This window comes from Petaurus breviceps, unplaced genomic scaffold, assembly GCF_028583685.1.
Source record: "Petaurus breviceps papuanus isolate PSGF00001 unplaced genomic scaffold, PetGlider_PUasm1.0 90849, whole genome shotgun sequence".
NCBI lineage: Eukaryota > Metazoa > Chordata > Mammalia > Diprotodontia > Petauridae > Petaurus > Petaurus breviceps.
This window is the reverse complement of record NW_027187361.1, coordinates 8,924,057-8,942,578: the sequence shown is the minus strand read 5'-3', so window position 1 is coordinate 8,942,578 and position 18,522 is coordinate 8,924,057. Positions and strand designations below refer to the sequence as shown.

The following is an 18,522-nucleotide window of genomic DNA, read 5'->3' as shown; positions in this document are numbered from 1 at the left end:
ACATTTTCATCATTCCTCTCCACATTTTACAGATTCACAATGATGATGTATCAGACATCTGGAATATGTGAGTGAGCAACAATTCATATGATGCAGTGAGGGGATCAAAAACTCAAAAACATCACACAAAACTGATGCTATAAATAATAAACTACATTTTTAAATCGCTAAAACAAACTAGCACTTTGCAATTTAAATCAACAGATTGTGTAAAACCCCCAACAACAAAATGCATCTATTTTATTTTACTCTATTATACTTAAATGCTCTGAAATATTAGGGATCTCTGAGACACTGAAATAATCACTCCACTTAGACTGAAGAAGAATCAATAAAATATGTTAGGATTTATATTAGGATGAGGTAGCAGAATAGGTAATCAATGAACCATAAAAATAGGAGGGATCATAGAGATAATCTTAACCAAATTATTTTAAATTTAAGGAAATTGATACTAGAGACATCAAATATACAAGGTCAATTTGATTATATTAGTTAAGATCAATGTGGTTATTTGAAGAATAATATGAATAAAAACTTTGGTGTGAGAATAAATTCAAGTTATGGCTCTGCTACCTACTATAAATGTGATGACAGCAAATTATTTAAATCCTGTTATTCATAGTTTAACTGTAGAATGCAAGCTTCTGGGAAAAAATATTATTTTAATTTTAAAAAAATTATCTACATCCCCATATCTAGCATACATTAATTTCTAAATTGTGAACATTGTAAGAGTATATTTCAACTTCTTCAGAGGAAATACATTTGCTATCTGTGGCCTTAGATTCTTTAGTGAAAATAAGCATAAGAGGAATGTTATGGTCTCAAGTGAAAATGTTTGATGACTCAAAAAAAAAGGTGATAAAAAAAGGAGGAACAGGTTTTCAATTAGTTGCCTCATGTGGCTACCTAAACCAATTTATTTCCCAAAACATATTTTCAAATACATATAAAAAAGTTAGAAGCAATGACCAACAGGCCTCTGTCTCTCTTACACATGTATTAACAGAAAAGATATGCACACATGTGTGTATAAAAGCATACAGCATACAGAGAGATATTTGTGTACATATATGTGCATTTAATATTATGAATAGGCGTAAGTATGATGTATACCTCTATGTAAATGCATCATGCATTTATATGAATTTTTATGCTATATTTTATAATGAATACAAATATATGTTTATGTGTGTATCACTAATACATATAGATATGCAGTATATATATCAATATATATACATACATAAACACATATACACATACATATACTTAATACATGTATGTATCTAATGGTTTACACTGAATTTTAACTTTTCTGAGTCTACTCTGGGCAATAATTCCAGAATCTTTGTATGAAATTTTAAATGTGTTTTCATAGTCACATGTATTCTATAATAGTTTCTCCATTGGGAAAGTGTGTGTGTGTGTATGGAAATATAAATATCAGTGCACAAACTTATTTGTGTGAAATGTACATATGTGTTCATCTGAATTAGCTACACATGTGTAGATATTTATGCATGTGTTTCACATTACTATATCACATTTTTCAAATTTGTTGAATGTGTGTGCGAGTGTATGTGCATGTGTTTGTGTGTGTTTAGATTCAGTTATAGAAATACTGAATTTCTTTATCCTAGAGTATAATTAAAATGGGTTTAAATGAATGAACTCCTGGTGATAGTAGTTGTACCTTCCTGTCCTTCATTCTCAATGTGTACTTTAATGAATATTCTCTATCTTATATCAGAAAGAAGAATCAAATTACAGGAACCCTGACCCTTTCAATACCTTACTTCATTCATGGGAGTAGAACAGCAAAGTGTGCTATTTCATATGATTCCCTGGGAGTGGAAACACCTTATTATTGGGACTCAGGGATGAGGGTATATATGTTTCTTGTAGGGAAAGTGGGTATTGGGCGATAGGAAACTATTGCTTCAGAAAATTTGGAGATATGAAAAATTCATCAAACCAAAACACTGGACAATGACTAATCTGGCACTGAGGATTTAAAATAGGATCATGGATGGGATGTCATACTGTGGCCCACTGCTATCACAAAGTGCTTGGGAATGAGCAGGGAAACTACTTTGGATGATGAACAAACGGTCAAGTGGAAGAGGCAGGAGACAGGAAAGGCCTTGTAACAGCGTGGGAAGCAGTTATGCTATAATTAGACAATAAGGGTTTATATTTTAGAGAAGTAGAAATATTAGTGTATGTGTATTTCTGATTTCAACTTTGGATTAATGAAAGCACAGACACATATGCATACATGTACATATATAGCACAAATAAGTGACAAAATAAATGTTAATCCACACATATACTAAACTATACACATACAATTTAATAGAGATTATAGAATAAAATATCTTGACTTTGTTTTGAAGGATATGTGACATTGGTACATTTTTTTAGAGAGCAAGTTAAAAGCCATTTGAGAAAACAATTTATTATTAGCAGTCCAAGTGTCTGGAGAAAAGGGGGAAAAACAAAATAAAGCATAATCAATGTCATAAATTTGTTTGACTTTGTTTCAAATGAGGATCAATTCATCAGAATTAACTGTAAAAAGTGGTGGAGCCAAGATAGCTAAGTAAAAGCAGAGACTTGCTTGAGAGTCTCCTCCAAATTCTTGTAAAAATTATTCTAAACAAATTCTAGCACTGGAAAAATCACAAAATTATTGAATGAAACACAACTATAGCCTTAGACAACCTGGAAGGTCGATAGGAAGGGTATATTACACCAGGCTGGGATCAGACCACAGTATGGCATGGATTGTAGCTGATAAAGACAAAGCTGGAGCAACCCTCAGGGGACTGAATCACTGGTGACTGTGGTGGTCTTCAGACTTCTAAAACAAAAAATGCCAAGGACAGCATGGAAGTTCAGTGAGGCAACTTGGTGGGACCTGGGTGAAAGAGGAGCACTGTCCAGTCACAGACCTGAGGCAACAGAGTTTGTGGTGGAAGCAACAGTAGCAGCAATGGCTGCTTCTGGAACTCTGGGCCAACAAACAGTGGGGGATGGTGATACTATACAAAGCCTCTGAAGTCAGGGAGCCAGGGACAGCACACCTCCTATCACCCCCACCCCCACTGGAAGCAGAGTTCTACCCTGAGAATGGGATAGAAAGTCAAGTATTGGTCTGGGAAGATGAGCAAACAATATACATACACACACACACACATATAGTCTGTGTGTGTGCGTGTATACATACACACACTCATACACTCAACCTATAGAATCTTACTTTGGTGAAAAAGAAGAGAAAAACACACAACCAGAAGAAGAAAACAAAGTCAAAGCTCTTACATCAAAAGCCTTGAATAAAAAATATGAATTGCTCACAGGTCATGAAAGAGCTTAAAAAGAAATTTTGAAAAGTAAGTAAGAGAACTAGAGGAAAAATTGGGAAGAGAAGTGAGAGTTATGCAAGAAAAACATGAAAAACAAGCAAACAGCTTGTTAAAGTAGACCATAAAAATATGGGAGAAAATAATACCTTAAAAAATAGACTAACTAGGAGATGGCTAGGTGGCACAGTAAACAGATTACCAGCCTTGGAGTCCGGATGACCTGAGTTCAAATCAGGCATCAGACACAACACAAAAATCTAGCCCTGTGACCTTCATCAAGTCATTAATCACAATTGCTCTACCTCACTCCCCTCCATAAAAAAAAGACAAATCTAAATGGCAAGAGAAGTCAAAAAGGCATTGACAAGAATGCCTTTAAAAGCAGATTTGGTCAAATGGAAAAGGAGGTCAAAAAGCTCAATGAAGAAAATAATTCCTTAAAAATCAGAATGGAGCAAATGGAGGCTAATGACTCTATGAGGAATCAAGAAATTACATATAAAAAAAAGAAACAAAAAAGAGACAATGTGAAATATCTCCTTGGAAAGACCATGAACCTTGAAAATAGACCCAGGAGAGAAAATTTTTAAAAATGTTAGACTTCCTTAAAGCCATGGTAAAAAAAAAAATCCTAAACATCATCTTTTAAGAAATTATTGGGGCAAATTCAGGATCGCAGAGTAGAAGCAGGACCTCTGCACGGCTCCGGCTTCCACCTTCCCCAATCCATGTAAAAGGGGACTCTAAACAAACTTTGCAGCTTCAGAACCAACAAAATGACACAGAGAATCTACCCTCCCTCTGAGGACAGCATGTCAGGCCAGCAGGAATTGGCCAATTAAGCGGTCTGGGAGCTGAACTCACACCCCCGTGAGCCAGAGGTTTTAGCCCCAGGGCCAGCTGGAGGGATGCCAGATCTCCAGCAGCTGTGGCCATTTCCAGATTTATCAACACATAGATGCGAAGGACAAAGTGAGAGGTCAGTGCTGTGTGGACTTTGGGACAAGTAGTTGGGAGAGCTTTGGCTTTTGCCCCCAGGGTGAAAAGCTGCTGAGACACCTTGGCTCAGCTGGCTCCATGCTGCAGCTTCAGCTCCTGACCTGCAGAATGTAGGGGGATTAAGCGACCAGTCTGAGGGGTAATCACTCTTGCTTTAACCTGTTTGGATCTGAATTGCAGTTTATAGTGGAGGTCCTTGGGTGTGTTACCAGCTTGCCAGAGCATGTGGAGGCTTCAGAGAGAGCACCCAAACAATACCTCTGGCAGCTGAGAAAACCCCAGTGTTTGGGACTAAAGCTCCCCTGTCTGGTGGCAGAGTCCTATTGTGGCAAAAAGCCCAGGGCTCAAGTGACTGAGGGGCAACATGACCAGGCAAAGAAAACAAAGCAAACAGAAGAATCCAACATTAGACTACTATTTTGGGGATAAAAAAGGAGTAAAGTATGGAAGAGGAAAAAGACAATGATGTCAGAACTCCTGCACCAAAAGCTTCAAAGGAAAATACGAGCTGATTACAGGCCATAGTGGACCTTAAGAAATAGATAAGAGAAGTGGAGAAAAACCTGGGAAGAGAAATGAGAATGATACAAGAAAATTACAAATGAGTCAACAGCCTGACTGAGGAAAATCATACCTTAAAAAACAGACTAACTCAAAAGACAAAAGAGGCTCAAAAAGGCAATGAGGAGAGGAAAGCCTTAAAAAGCTGAATTTGCCAGATTTAAAATAAAGCTCAAAAGGTCAATGAGGAGAATCATTCCCTCAGATTTAGAATGGAGCAAAGGGAAGCTAGTGACTTTATGAGAAATCAAGATGATGTTAAGCAGATCCAAACAAATGAAAAAATAGAAGGCAAGGTGAAACATCTTATGGGAAAAAAAAAACAGTCACCTGAAAAATAGATACAGGAGAGATAATTTTAAAATTATTGGACTTCATGAAAGCCATGATCAAAGAAAGTACCAAGAAATTATCCTCCAAGAAATTCTCAAGGAAAATTGCCCTCATGTTTTAGAACCAGAAGGCAAAATAGAGGTTGAAAGAATCCACTGATCACCTCCTGAAAAAAAGATCCCAAAAGCAAAACTCCTAGGAATATTATATCCAGCTTCTGGAATTACCAGATCAAGGAGAGAATATAACAAGGAGCCAGGAAGAAACAATTTGAATATTTTGGAAAAAAATCAGAATAATGCAGGATCTGGTAGCTTCTACACTAAGGGATCGAAGGTCCTGGATTATGATATTCTGCAGGGCAGAGGAGGTGGGATTAAAACCAAGAATCACCTACCAGCAAAACTGAGTATCATTTTTCAGGGGAAAATATGGTCATTCACTGTAATAGAAGACTCTCAAACATTCTTAATGAAAAAACCAGAGTTGAATAGAAAATTTCACATTCAGATACAAGAAACAAGAGAAGCTTAAGAAGGTTTTGAGTGACAAAGAAGAACTGCATCAAGCCTGCTGGTAAGTGAGCATTAGAGATGGAACAGACTATGTCAGGACTTTGTGAGCTTTCAAAAGACTGGGAGAGCCATCATAGACCCAGCAACTGGAGTAATTAATTAGCATTGGAATCTATCCTGTACATTCCATGCCCTCCAGAAATCTGGTTGGAACCTTGTATGTGGTTGGATACTGATCAATGCCTCTTTGTCCCCTCATCCTCAACATTCCTCTCCATGCTTCTAAAGTTAAGAACCTTCCATTTGTATACAAATAAATAATAAGGTAACAAAAGAAAAAAAAAGTAATTATCAAGGAAAACTGTCTGATGTTTGAGAATCAAAGGGTATAATAAAAATGGAAAGAATTCACCAAATGTCTCTTGAAAGAGAGCCCAAAATTAAAACCCCTAGGAATATAATAGCCAAATTCCAGGATTTCCACGTCAAAAAGTAAATATTATAAGCAGCCAGGAACAACAATTTCAGTATTGTAGAAACACAATCAGGACAACACAAGACCATATGTTAAAGGGATCTAAGGGCTTGGAATATGATATTCTGTATGTCAGAGGACCTAGGATTATATCACCTACCAAGCAAAACTGCGTATAATACTTCAGGGGAAAAATGGACTTCAACAAAGTAGAGAAGTTGCATAGACAAAAAACATTCTTGATGAAAGGACCAGAGTTAATAGAAAATGTGATTTTCAAATACAAGATTGAAGAGAAGCATGATGCATAACTAGGAAGAAGAAATCATAAGGGGTTTATTAAAGTTGAACTATCTACATTACTACATTGAAAGACAAAATTTGAAAATGATGAGAACTTTCTCAGTATTAGGGTATTCGAAGAGGAGAGAGAGAGAGAGAGAGAGAGAGACAGAGAGAGAGAGAGAGAGAGAGAGAGAGAGAGAGAGAGAGAGAGAGACAGTGAGATAGAGAGAAACAGAGAGACAGAGACAGAGATAGAGACAGAGAGACAAAGACAGTGAGACAGAGAGAAACAGAGCGAGAGACAGAAAGAGAGACAGAGACAGAGAGAGACAGAGAGATAGAGACAGAGAGAGAGACAGAGAAACAGAGAGAGAGAAAGAGAGAGACAGAGAGGGACAGAGAGAGAGACAGAGAGATTTGGCTTAAGGAGGGAATAACATACACTCTCAAACTCTCAGTTGGGTATCTTATCCTTCAGAAAAGTAAGGCAGAATGAGATCAGGGGTGGGGGTTTATAGAAGGGAGGACAGATTGGAGGAGGGAATACTCAGAAGCAAACACTTTTGAAAAGAGACAGGGTCAAAGGAGAAAATAGAAAGGGGCCACTGGGATAGGATGAAGGGAAATATAGTCTTTCAGAACATGGCTATTATGGAAATGTTTTGTATAACTACACATGTAAAACCTATATTGAATTGCTTGCCTTCTCGATTGAAGGTGGGTGGGGAGGGAAGAAAGGAGAGAATTGTGAACTCAAAATAAAAAAAAATGTTTAAAAATATTTTTTACATGCAAATGGGAAATAACATATAGAGGCAATGGGGTACAGCAATCTATCTTGCCCTACAAGAAAGTAAGGTGGAAGTGGATGAGGGTGGGTGCATGATAGAAGGGAGGGGAGATTTGGGGAAGGTGTAATCAGAATGCATGCCATCTTTGGAAGGGGACCAGGGGAGAGATGGGGAGAAAATTTGGAGCTCAAAAATCTTGTGGAAATGAATATTGAAAACTAAAAATAGATTAATAAAAAATAAGAAAAAGATGTAAAAGAGAATATAATGAGGGATAATCAAGAGTTGTTTCAAGGCATAGAGAGTAAGTTGAAAGAAAAAGCTCTGGTCTATTTACCTGATTTTCTCTGCAATATGTAAGGCAATATTTTCATCTAAGAAAGAAGGTGAAAGAAATTTAAGATATTTGAGAAAAAGGACTATAACTACAATAAAACTTGAATAAAGGAAGAATTAATAAATTACCATATAGTAATGATAACCCAGTTGATATTAGATATGATAAATTTATAAAGAATCAATTTGCCACGCTCCCTAATATATCCAATAGGGCCATATGGATAGCAGGGTTTGGCTGAAGAGAGTTTTCCTTCTCTCTAATTGAATGAAATGCAGTTAATCCTCCGAGACCATGCCTGCCTCCTATTAGACTTCCTCAGGGGTTTAAACTTTCTGTTGGTCAAGGATCTCCCCATTTTCCCTCCCCTTTCCATTGAAGAGTGTGAGGTTGACCATAATTTGTCATGGAACTCTTTCACTTTCTGAAACCTATAGACTCTGAATGATATTTTTAAATTAAAAGAATACACACACATATGTATATGTATGCATGTGTGTATATATGTATACACACACGGTTAAAAAGAAAACCAATTATATTGAAATTCAGATAAAATTTTTTAAAGTTCAGGGACCTAAAAATAAGCTCCAGCTTTTGTGACTAGAGATTTTTGTCTGAAGTTATGAAGTATAAAGCAAACTGACTCCAGTAATCAATGAGCTCCTGGTTATGCGCTTAATGCTAAAATTTTGAATTCAAAATAATGCCCTTTCAATTCAATTATAAGGGGCTCAAAAGCAATATAGGTTATTAATAAAATTAAAGAAGTATATAGAATGACAGAAACTAAGTATGATCTTTGGGGCAGGCTTAAATACTCTGACTAATTTTTTTTATGTATTTCTTTTTTTTAATTGACTTTCACCATTTCCCATTTCCTAGAATAAGTATATGTAATATAAAATATTGATAATGAATCATGGATTTTATGTGAAGTTAAAAACATAAGGAAACAATTTAAGGAAATAACAAGGAAAAATCATATTGAGATATATCTTATCAAATAGACTTTGTGGTGAATCTGGGAGGTAACTAGATAAAGTTTATTAATTTTTTTTCTTCAGTCCTTAAAGAGATGATCACCCAGACCTTCATATGAGATCTTTGATACATTGAGTAGAGAATATCTCTGAGACCAGTCTGATGCTTACTATCCATCAATATACATTTTTGCCCCCCCCCCAGTGTTCTTTTCTTCTTGCACCACCATTGGTACTACTATTCATTTCTACTGAAATTGGATTCAAAATTATTCTCAACCATCTTGGTTCAGTCCTTATTACCTCACTCCAACACAATCCCATAATCTCAAAACAGAAAAGGTTCTGCTCAATAGCAAACTTCAAAAGTCTTTGTCAAGCATACCATTGCCATTTCCTCTTTAAGCTTTCTTCCAACCTGACTTGAATGTGGCTTGAAGTTTATCATAATTCAGAATACATATTCTTATAACCAAGGAAGTAATGATTCTCTCTCTCTCTCTTTCTCTCTCTCTCTCTCTCTCTCTCTCTCCCCCCCCCCAAATTTCAAAAATCTAGTCAGTAAAGGTCAATTCATTTCTTACTCCATATCTCCAAGGAAATCCCCCCCAAAAAAACTCCAATTACCTTGTAAGATTAAAACTACTTTCCATTGTCTCAAGCACAAAAAAAAGGAGTATAGAAACCATATGGCAGAAATTACCAGGCTTTATGCTTGATGAGACATTTTTTTAACAAGTTGCCTCCTATCCCTAATATGTATGTCCTCTCTACTAAAATGCTTAAAATCCTTATATTTCTTCAATGTTCAACTTAATCAACAGTCACCTCCCAGTAAAAGACTTAGTAGGCTGGTAGATTTTTCGCCTATTCCACACAACTTATTATACTTCCTCCCCCTTCCAATGACTATCTTTCTCAAATTCATATTTATTCTTGATAATATTCTCTCCCTTCATCTTTATCCCTACCTCAATACCCATTTCCATTTCCACATCCCTTACCTCATCTATATAGAGATTAATATTTAGATATTTATCTATATCTATATTTACATATATATATATATATGATAGATAGGCAGACAGATGGATATAGAGATAGGTAGAAGATAGATAGATGATAGATAGATAATAGATGATAGATAGATAGATATATAGATAGATAGATAGATGATAGATAGATAGATAGATAGATAGATAGATAGATAGATAGATAGATAGGAATTTAACTGTGTGTATGCTTCATTCTACACAATCCCACATATCCCAGGGGAATAATAACTGTATTGTGGGGAGAAGGACACTTTATCTTTGACTTTGTATTCCAAGAGCCTAATATTGCCCTTATAGGACCTTAACATATTTTGGTTTGATTGGATAGACTGAATCCAAATTTGTAATAGAAAGAATAAAAGCAGTTACATGTATGGTTCTGATAATTGCACGTTGTGATCATGTATAATGAGTTAAAATTACATAAATTCTTGGCTCAGTGCTTGGCAAAATGTAGGTGCTACAAAAATATTTCTTCTTCCCCTCTTCCTCCTTTTCCTTTTCCTTCTTCTTCTCTGTCTCCTTCTTTCTCTTCTTCTCCTTTCTCTTCTTCTTCTCCTTCTTCTCCTTCTTCTTTTCCTCCCCCTCCTCTTCCTAATCATTATTAAAGATAATAGGTTATTTTCCCATTTTTAGAAATGTCTTTCCTTGATCCATGCTTTTGAAGGTTGTAATTTAACATTTCACAAATCATGTTTTTAGAGTATTATCATGACTTTAATTTATCATGAATTTATTATTATAATTTGTATTATAATTGTAATTGTCTTATTGAAAATAAAGTTCAACAGAAATTAACTCTTTGATTAAAAAATTCTATATGAGATTGGGATAGTTATGATGGTGGAATGGGAGAAAGAAAGGAAGATACTAATAAATATCCTTAGAAATTAGTATTATAATGAGCATTTCATGTATTTGTTATCTAAAAAAAACCAGTTCTTGCTTTTTTTTCTTCTAGAAGTAATTATGCATTTCCTTGCATGTTGTTTCCAGAATTCAAGCTACTGAGGCATTTGATATGGCAGATGTTTTCATGCTTAGTTTCAGTTTTACTTCTATCACCTCTGCTTCATTGAAAGCACATGAGAAAACACTGTAGCCATTGTCCATTACTAAATGGCATCTGGCCTGGAGCTTGTGCCAGTTCAATCATATCTCCACTTAAGAAAAATATGGTGTAGGGTCTACATTTTGTGACTATTCAAAAATACATGTTCCTATAGAGCTGATGCAGTTGTGGTTGCAGTGAATGCATTTTCATCAATTGTTGCAGAAAATATATTTGTAGAAGAAAACTACAAAATATACTGGGATTTCAATTTATTTCTCTTGATATATACGTGTACACCCAGATATCCTACAATTATTTTCTTTTTTCTTTTTCATATTAAAATAACAAAATAATTAGGACAAAATAGTTTGTCATTAATGCTATCCCATCAGTGCAGTATGGCAGTACGGCATAGTGGTCTGCTGGTTCTGTAGTCAGGGAACTCCTGACTCCAGGGCTGGTGCTCTATTCACTGTGCCACCTAGCTGCCCCATAAACAAAATGTCTTTTGAGGCTTCCTCTATCTCTGTAAAATCCTTTACCTATATGTATTGAATAGTAAAATAGAAAAAGCCTTTCAAATGAAAAGAGTTTGAGTTTAGTTTTTTGTAACTCACAGTGGAAAGCAAGTCACTTAGAATAAAATAAATAATTAAATGTTTGACATCAAATAACCCTTAGAAATTCTAATTTTTTAGATAATTCATGACTCATCAAAATATGTCATATACTTAATTTTTAACAATTAAACATTTTTATCTTTTGGATAAAAATGTACCTTTTCACTTTTTTTTAAAAATAAATGCTTAAATGTAGCTCATAAATTTTAAATGGATTGGAAAATTTCATAGGTCAATAAAGCATGCTTATTTTCATCTCTCAAATAAATTTCTGACCAATCCTGAAATGTCTTATAGAAAAGGTCATACTACAGTATTCCACTTCTATTTAGGAATGTCTGTATTTCTGAAATAATTATGCATCTCTGTTTATCAATAGGTTCATCAAATGTCATCATTTCTTCATCATGGACAAAACATTTCAATGACCATTTTGGGAGAGCAAGGCAAAAGATGGATGTCTTCTCATCTGATTTTACAATGTCTCAATTTCATGTTTTTACACATAGCAAAGATATTCTTGAATGGAACTGTGATTTTCATAAGCCAAATCAGATTTCTTGATTCTCTTAAATACTCCAGTCTTTGTTTTGTCTGTGGCCATCAGTATTTCCTCAAAGCATTGGGAAGCACATTAAAAAAACAAACAAAAAACAAAACAACAAGAGCAAGAACAACAACAAAATCTAATCTTTTTACTGTTCTTCCAGCTTCAAGAATTCTATACTTCACTGAAGTCAAAACAAAAACAATTTTTTTTTATTTTTCAAATGCTTTATTAACTTCTGATTTACATCATTCATTTCCACCAGATTTTGTGTCGCAAATTTTCTCCCCATTTTCCCCCTATGCACAGCCCCAAAATAGCAGTCCCACAGGATATCCCCTCCTCCAATCTGCTCTCTCCCATATCTTCTCCCATACCCCCTTCAACTTTTCCAGTAGGTCATGGTGGATCTCTATGTCCCAGTGCCTGTATATTTTATTTCCCAATTACATGCAAAATAGTATAAATAATAGTATATATTTGAACATTTGATTGTAAAACTTTGAATTGCAGATTCATTCCCTTCCTCCCTTGTCACCCAGCCTTATTGGGAAGATAAGCAATTCAGTACATGTTGTACATGTGTAGCTAATGGAAAACATTACAATATTAGATATATTGTAAAAGACTGACTATATTTCCCTCCCTCCTATACCACCTCCCACTAGTTCTATTCTCTACAGTGATCCCATCCCTTTTCAAAAGTGGGTGCTTACAACTTCCCTCCCCCCCAGCCTGCTCTCCCTTCCATCATCCCCCCCTCATGCCCTCCCCCTCCCCACTCTCCTGCTGGGTGAGATACCCTATTTAGTGTGTATGTCATTACCTCCCCAAGCCAAATTCAATACGAATAAGGTTGACCCATTCCATTTTGCCTTCCTATTCTTCCCCTCCATTTTAAACCTTTTCCCTTGCCTCTTCTATATGAGATAGTTTACCCCAATCTGTCTCTCCCCATCTCCTCCCATTATATTCTTCTCTCACCTATTAATTTCACCTTTTAAGGAATAGGAAGCATTGGTCTAGGAAGGAGTGCCTCCAACCCCAACTCTTACATTTACCAAAATGAAGCACATAATTGTACTTATCACCTACTCCCTCAGGTCATGCTTCATACTGTGAACATGCAAATGGTTTCCACCTGTGTGCAGTGCTCTGAACCTCAAATTGTGAGTCCCCTCCCCCCCCCACATCCCTAGGCAGATTAATATCTCTCAAGAGGTTCTTTTGCTCTCTTTTACTTTCTTACTTCCCTAAAGTCTAACAAGATCCTCTATTTGAGTTTTTCTCCTTTCTAGGATATATACCTCTATATGTATACTCCCCCTTATACACAGGTCCCAGTTGACATACATCTGTAATCACTACTATACTTAGTATCTCTTTCATTTGAACCTATCCCTTATTTGGAATGAATGGAAAGAATGAATTTGCTACTTTCCAAAGGCTAAAATACCCTCCTCTATCTGTAACTCCCCTCACACTTATGTATCTCTCACATATCTGGACCATTTCACACATCTGCTGAGGTTCTAGCTACTACATTCTATTCTCTTTTTCCCTCTGAAGAACTTTCTAAGAACTGAAAGTGTTTTATTATTTCTGGCAAATATTCTTCGGGTATGGCAATCTTAGATCCAACATCCATCGTAAACCCATATTGACCATGATTCCCAAGGATTCATTAACCACTAGGGTGGGGAGAGATGTTGGGGGGGCAGAGTTATTGCTAAACAATGGCCCTCAGAAAAGTTTCCCATGGCCAGAGGAGTAGGAGGGAAGGCGAGCAAAGACATAAAGCCTATGCCTTTAGGGATATGTTTCTGGCACAGTCCTATTAATGTTAGTTCCTAGGGAAAGGAGTGGGGATCCTGGAGGTAGAAGGATCTGTAACTCTTGACTCAGATCTTTTCTTTGTGCTTTATATGAGGCAGCTTGACATTTTCCTGCTCTGTGGAATGAGGTAGAACCTCCAGGTGAAATCTGATCATGAGGTGATATACAAAAACACCTCATGTGGAACCAAGAAGTGGTTAGACAATGGAGCACCACCACTGGTACCAACCATTGTGAAGAACTCAGAACCCCAGCGAGCAATGGCAGTGAAAAGGCAGGGACCAAAATCTCTAGCTGGGTTAACAGCATAAACAGAGTTGAAACCCATGGATGTACCAATTTCCAGGACTACAATACCGTCAGTAAAGACCTCAGGGAATTGGATTGTTGTTGCAGTCCACAATAGCCAATACACAGACAATGAGTAATGCTGTGCCAACGAACTGATCAAAGAAGCCATTGACCATGTTCAACTCACCAGAGGGGTGAGTGGCAAAGATGCTGGCAGTGCCATTGGGGCTGGAGACAAAAAGTTCACTATCATCAAAGGCCCAAATTGCATCATAGTACAGTCCTAAGACAATCCCAGCCCCTAGGAAGGTCTTCAATATATTGGCCAGTGTATAAATGGGCAACTTCATCCAGGGTTCCCCTGCCAGGAAGCAAAGAGCAAAGGTCACAGCTGGATTTAGGTGGGCCCAAGACATTTGGCCAGTAATAAGGATACCAAGTTTGAATGCAAAGACAAAAGCCAAGTGGATGGTAAGAAAGTCACGGTGGGTCCCGCTGCTCAGCACAACCTGGGCCAGGGAGCCACAGCTCCACATCACCAGTATGAGCTTCAAGAGCCATTCAGCTAGAGTCTGGAACAGCGATCTGGACCAACACGCAGAAACTCCATGCAGCATGACATTAAGCTCCTCCTGAGGGCGCATGGTGCAGAGTAGTGACCCAGTACTGTGCGTAAGAACTTGGGAATAAGAGAGAGAGGCCCTGTGGGAGCTCCCAATGGGAATTCCTGAGTTGCAGATATCAGCAAAGAGCTTGAAAGAATAGAGGATGAGAGAGGATGGGAGAGGACGGGCGAGGACGGGCGCACACCTTCTGCTACCAAGCTCTATGTCGTTTACTTTCTACCGAAATTTCTGCTGCAATTTCTTGTGACTAATTCTGTTTCATTATGGGATTGAATATCTCTTTGAATACTTGATTTTCCCACATCAAGAGCAGGGGCAGTATCTAAATCATTGAAATGTGCTCTGTCAAGAGGTAGAACATTTTCAAGGCCCCCTAAGATAATATCCATTTCTAAAACACAGAAATTATACCGTTAACAACAGAGAGTAATAAAATATGTATATATCAAAAATAAAGGCTACAGTCAGCTAACAGAGAACTAATTAAAGTTGGGAATCCAGTTCAATCCAATTTCTTCTTATCAAAGTTAGATATTCTGTGGCAGCCTATTGAGAGTAGAAGCCCAAACTAATAGGGCTCCCACAAAAATGGAGCTACCGTATCAAAATTATTTTGTGTCCCAAGTACTAGGCACAACAATTTAAATGCACGATTCAATTTCAGATAATAGATTTTTAAAGTACATATTTTCTACTTAGGATACAATTTACATATCAAACCAAATGGCTCCTTTTAAAGTATATTTTCTTTATATCACTAAATACTTTTAAATTATACTTTCAAAAATTGTAAACATCCATTTTTCAAAGATTTTGAGTTCCCCCTTCCCCACCTTTGAGAATGTATGAGGTCATAAAAATGAATTTTCTTATTAGCTATGTTCCAAAAAGAAAAAAGAAAAAAAAACACAGAAAAAGGAGGGAAACATGAAAATGAAAGAAGTATGCTTCAATCTACACCCAGACTTTATCAGTTTTCTCTCTCTCAAGGTAGAGAGCCTATTTCATTGTGCTTAGCATTCCTATATATTACCAACAAACCCATCAGGAAGAGATAGAGAAAATGCTCCTGTCTGTCCTTGGATGGTGATCTGGAAGTGGGTTTAGGCAGTAGAGTTGCCAAACAACATCCAGTCCTGGATCCAGTGCTAGGGGTCTTCTGTTAACCTGGTCTTACCAGTTTTCTAATCCTCTAATCTTTTCTGGCTTCAGAAATCTTGAAGCTGTTTGTTCTTTAGCACTAAGTCCTAACACTTAGTATTGCATTCATATGGGGTCCAGGCCAGCCTCCTTCATGTCACAGCTCTCTTTTTTCAACATTTTAGGCTGTCTTGAGCTAGGAAGATTGTTATGCCCTGACCTTTAATTGGCCAAGTTCTACTAGAATTACATTTGAGGAGTTATTTTTAAAGTTATTTAGAGTCATGTTCAGAGAATTCAGCTGTGGTGCTTCCTCTACTCCACTATCGAGTCCTCTATTTGCTCTTTAAATTTTTGAGATATACAAAAGAAAGCTTAGAAACAATTTTATTAGAAATTTACTTTCTAATGTGGAGAAGATCAAGAAGAGTAAAAGATGTGGTCCATTTGTTTCATTCAAAATATGTTTAAATGTCTTTTGTTATGATGTCACAATTATTTCTTTGAAAATTTCCCTCCCACCAAGACTGCAAAGAAAAACAGATAAATAAGAATGATTTTTAAATACCTTATAAAGTAGCCCAGTACAATGATTCTATCTAAATAGTTTTCCCCTGAGAAGAAAAATATGTTTCATCAGATTTTCTCCAGAAATACCATTGGTTTGCTATTTTTAATCATTTAGAGTTTACCTTCCTGTAAGTGTGTGTGTGTGTTTGTGTATGTGTGTGTGTGCGTGTATGTGTGTGTACATTGTGGAGTCATTGTGCATTATTTTCTACTCATGCTGCTTATTTCTCTGTGTATAAGCTAAGACAGATTTCTCCATGTTACTCTCAATTTGTCTCCACTATTTTTATTGCAAAATAATATTTATTACATTTATATATCATATTTTTTCAGCCACTCTTTATTGAGGGAAATCCATTTTGTTTCTTTTATTCATTTATTTATTGCTACCATAAAGAGCGATGCTGTCCCATCTTTTGGTGCCTTTGTTGCTGTATTTCCCCTTCCTGAAGTATATGCCTCATAGTGGAATTTTAGAGTTAAAGGGAATGGACAATTTAGTGACTTTCATCGAATAATGCCAAAATTGTGTCCTGAATTATTGAACTGATTTTCAGTTAGAACAATGAATGTGTCCCTGTTCCTACAACCACTGTAATATTAAGTCTCTTGTTACCTTTTCTGTCATATCTGGAAAAAAAAAACAAATTAACTACATGCTTTTCCGAGTGACACTTCTTATAAACCGAGCTTGCTATGAAATGGTATTTGGAATGACTGAGGTTTCTTTTAAGCAGCAGTGTTTTAATACATAAAATGAATATATAATTGTAGCGATTTAGATATTTTTCCCTAATGGTGCATATTGTGACTAATGCATGTTATCATTCTATTCAAATCTTTACCATGTCTTCCCATAAATCCATCCTCCAAGGCCCACTAAAAATCATGGGGGTCTTCTAGCCCTCTTAATATTATATATATGTATGTACAAGTTTGTGAGCTGTTCATTTGTTCCCCTTCAATCTCCCTACATTAATGGTCCACTACCTTTTCTGATCTGGTAATACATCTCTTTGATTATGGCTTTTATGCCTCTTCTCATGCGCAATTTGTCATTGCTAATATGCTGCTGACTCTTGGTGCCCTCCATCCATCTCTTTCTTACTCTCTGAGTGACCCACACTTTTGATTCTTCAGTTTTATGACACTCCATGATTAATAGCCAAATACCATCATCATTAGAAGAACACTGGTATTATTATTTTTTTTTTCACGGATAAGCTTGTGGTTATTGAACTCATAGCACAATTTATTTCTTCTCCATTGTTTCCTCTTATTTAATACAGGGTCCATTTTATTTTCTGTGTCCATTGCTTGACCAAGATAACATGCATCAATGGGATAGCTTGATGGGATATCTATAAGTCATAATCTGGGCAAAAGATATTCTTCAGTCACTTAAATTTTCTCTTGTGTGTTGCTAGGCCAAGTTCTTGAGAATAAGTTGTGAATACCATTTAATAGATATGTAGTGTCTCAAGTCTTCATGCTTTCAGCACAGTGTCATCTGCAAATGACCATTGGGTACAACTCACCATATAAGAGAGCATTCTTGTATTTGGACTTTGTGGTGTACACTTTCTCTGACAGTGACAAATATCTTTGGAAGCATACATTTCTGGATGATGATAGTAATCAGAGGTTAGTTGAGCAAAGTTATGTCTCTTACTGCATTCAGGGAACTTTGGTTCACTGAAATGTGTACGTATTATTGGAGGACACTGTGAAGGCTGCATTTTGCTTTCACAAATCAATGACTATTTTTTAAATCAACAAGACCAAAAATGCAGTGGTATTTTTATGTTGGTATCTTGTGTGGTATAAAGACACGGTATATTACAGAATATATTTGTAAAGTGTGCTGTTTCTCTTTCCATAATTTCATCAGAGATTATCTGTATCTTTCTTCATATCTGTATTTATACCTATAACTATTTCATCATTTCCATTGATATATAGATCATTTGCATGTTGATTTTGCAGCGACGAGAAAATAGGGAAAGGATGACTAATGTTTCCATGATTGTTTTCAAAAAGAAGGAGTGAATTTTCAGCTATAATAATGGTCGCTGTTTGAACATGGGTATTAGAACTTCTTTTGCGAAACATCTGGTCAAACAGATACTG

The 18,522-nt window shown here is 36.3% G+C and overlaps 1 pseudogene; it reads right to left on the bottom strand.

Moving 5' to 3' along the window:
• Positions 1-13,830: 13,830 nt before the first annotated feature.
• LOC138149794 (aquaporin-3 pseudogene) lies at positions 13,831-17,548 on the bottom strand (annotated as a pseudogene).
• Between the last annotated feature and the right edge of the window lie 974 nt (positions 17,549-18,522).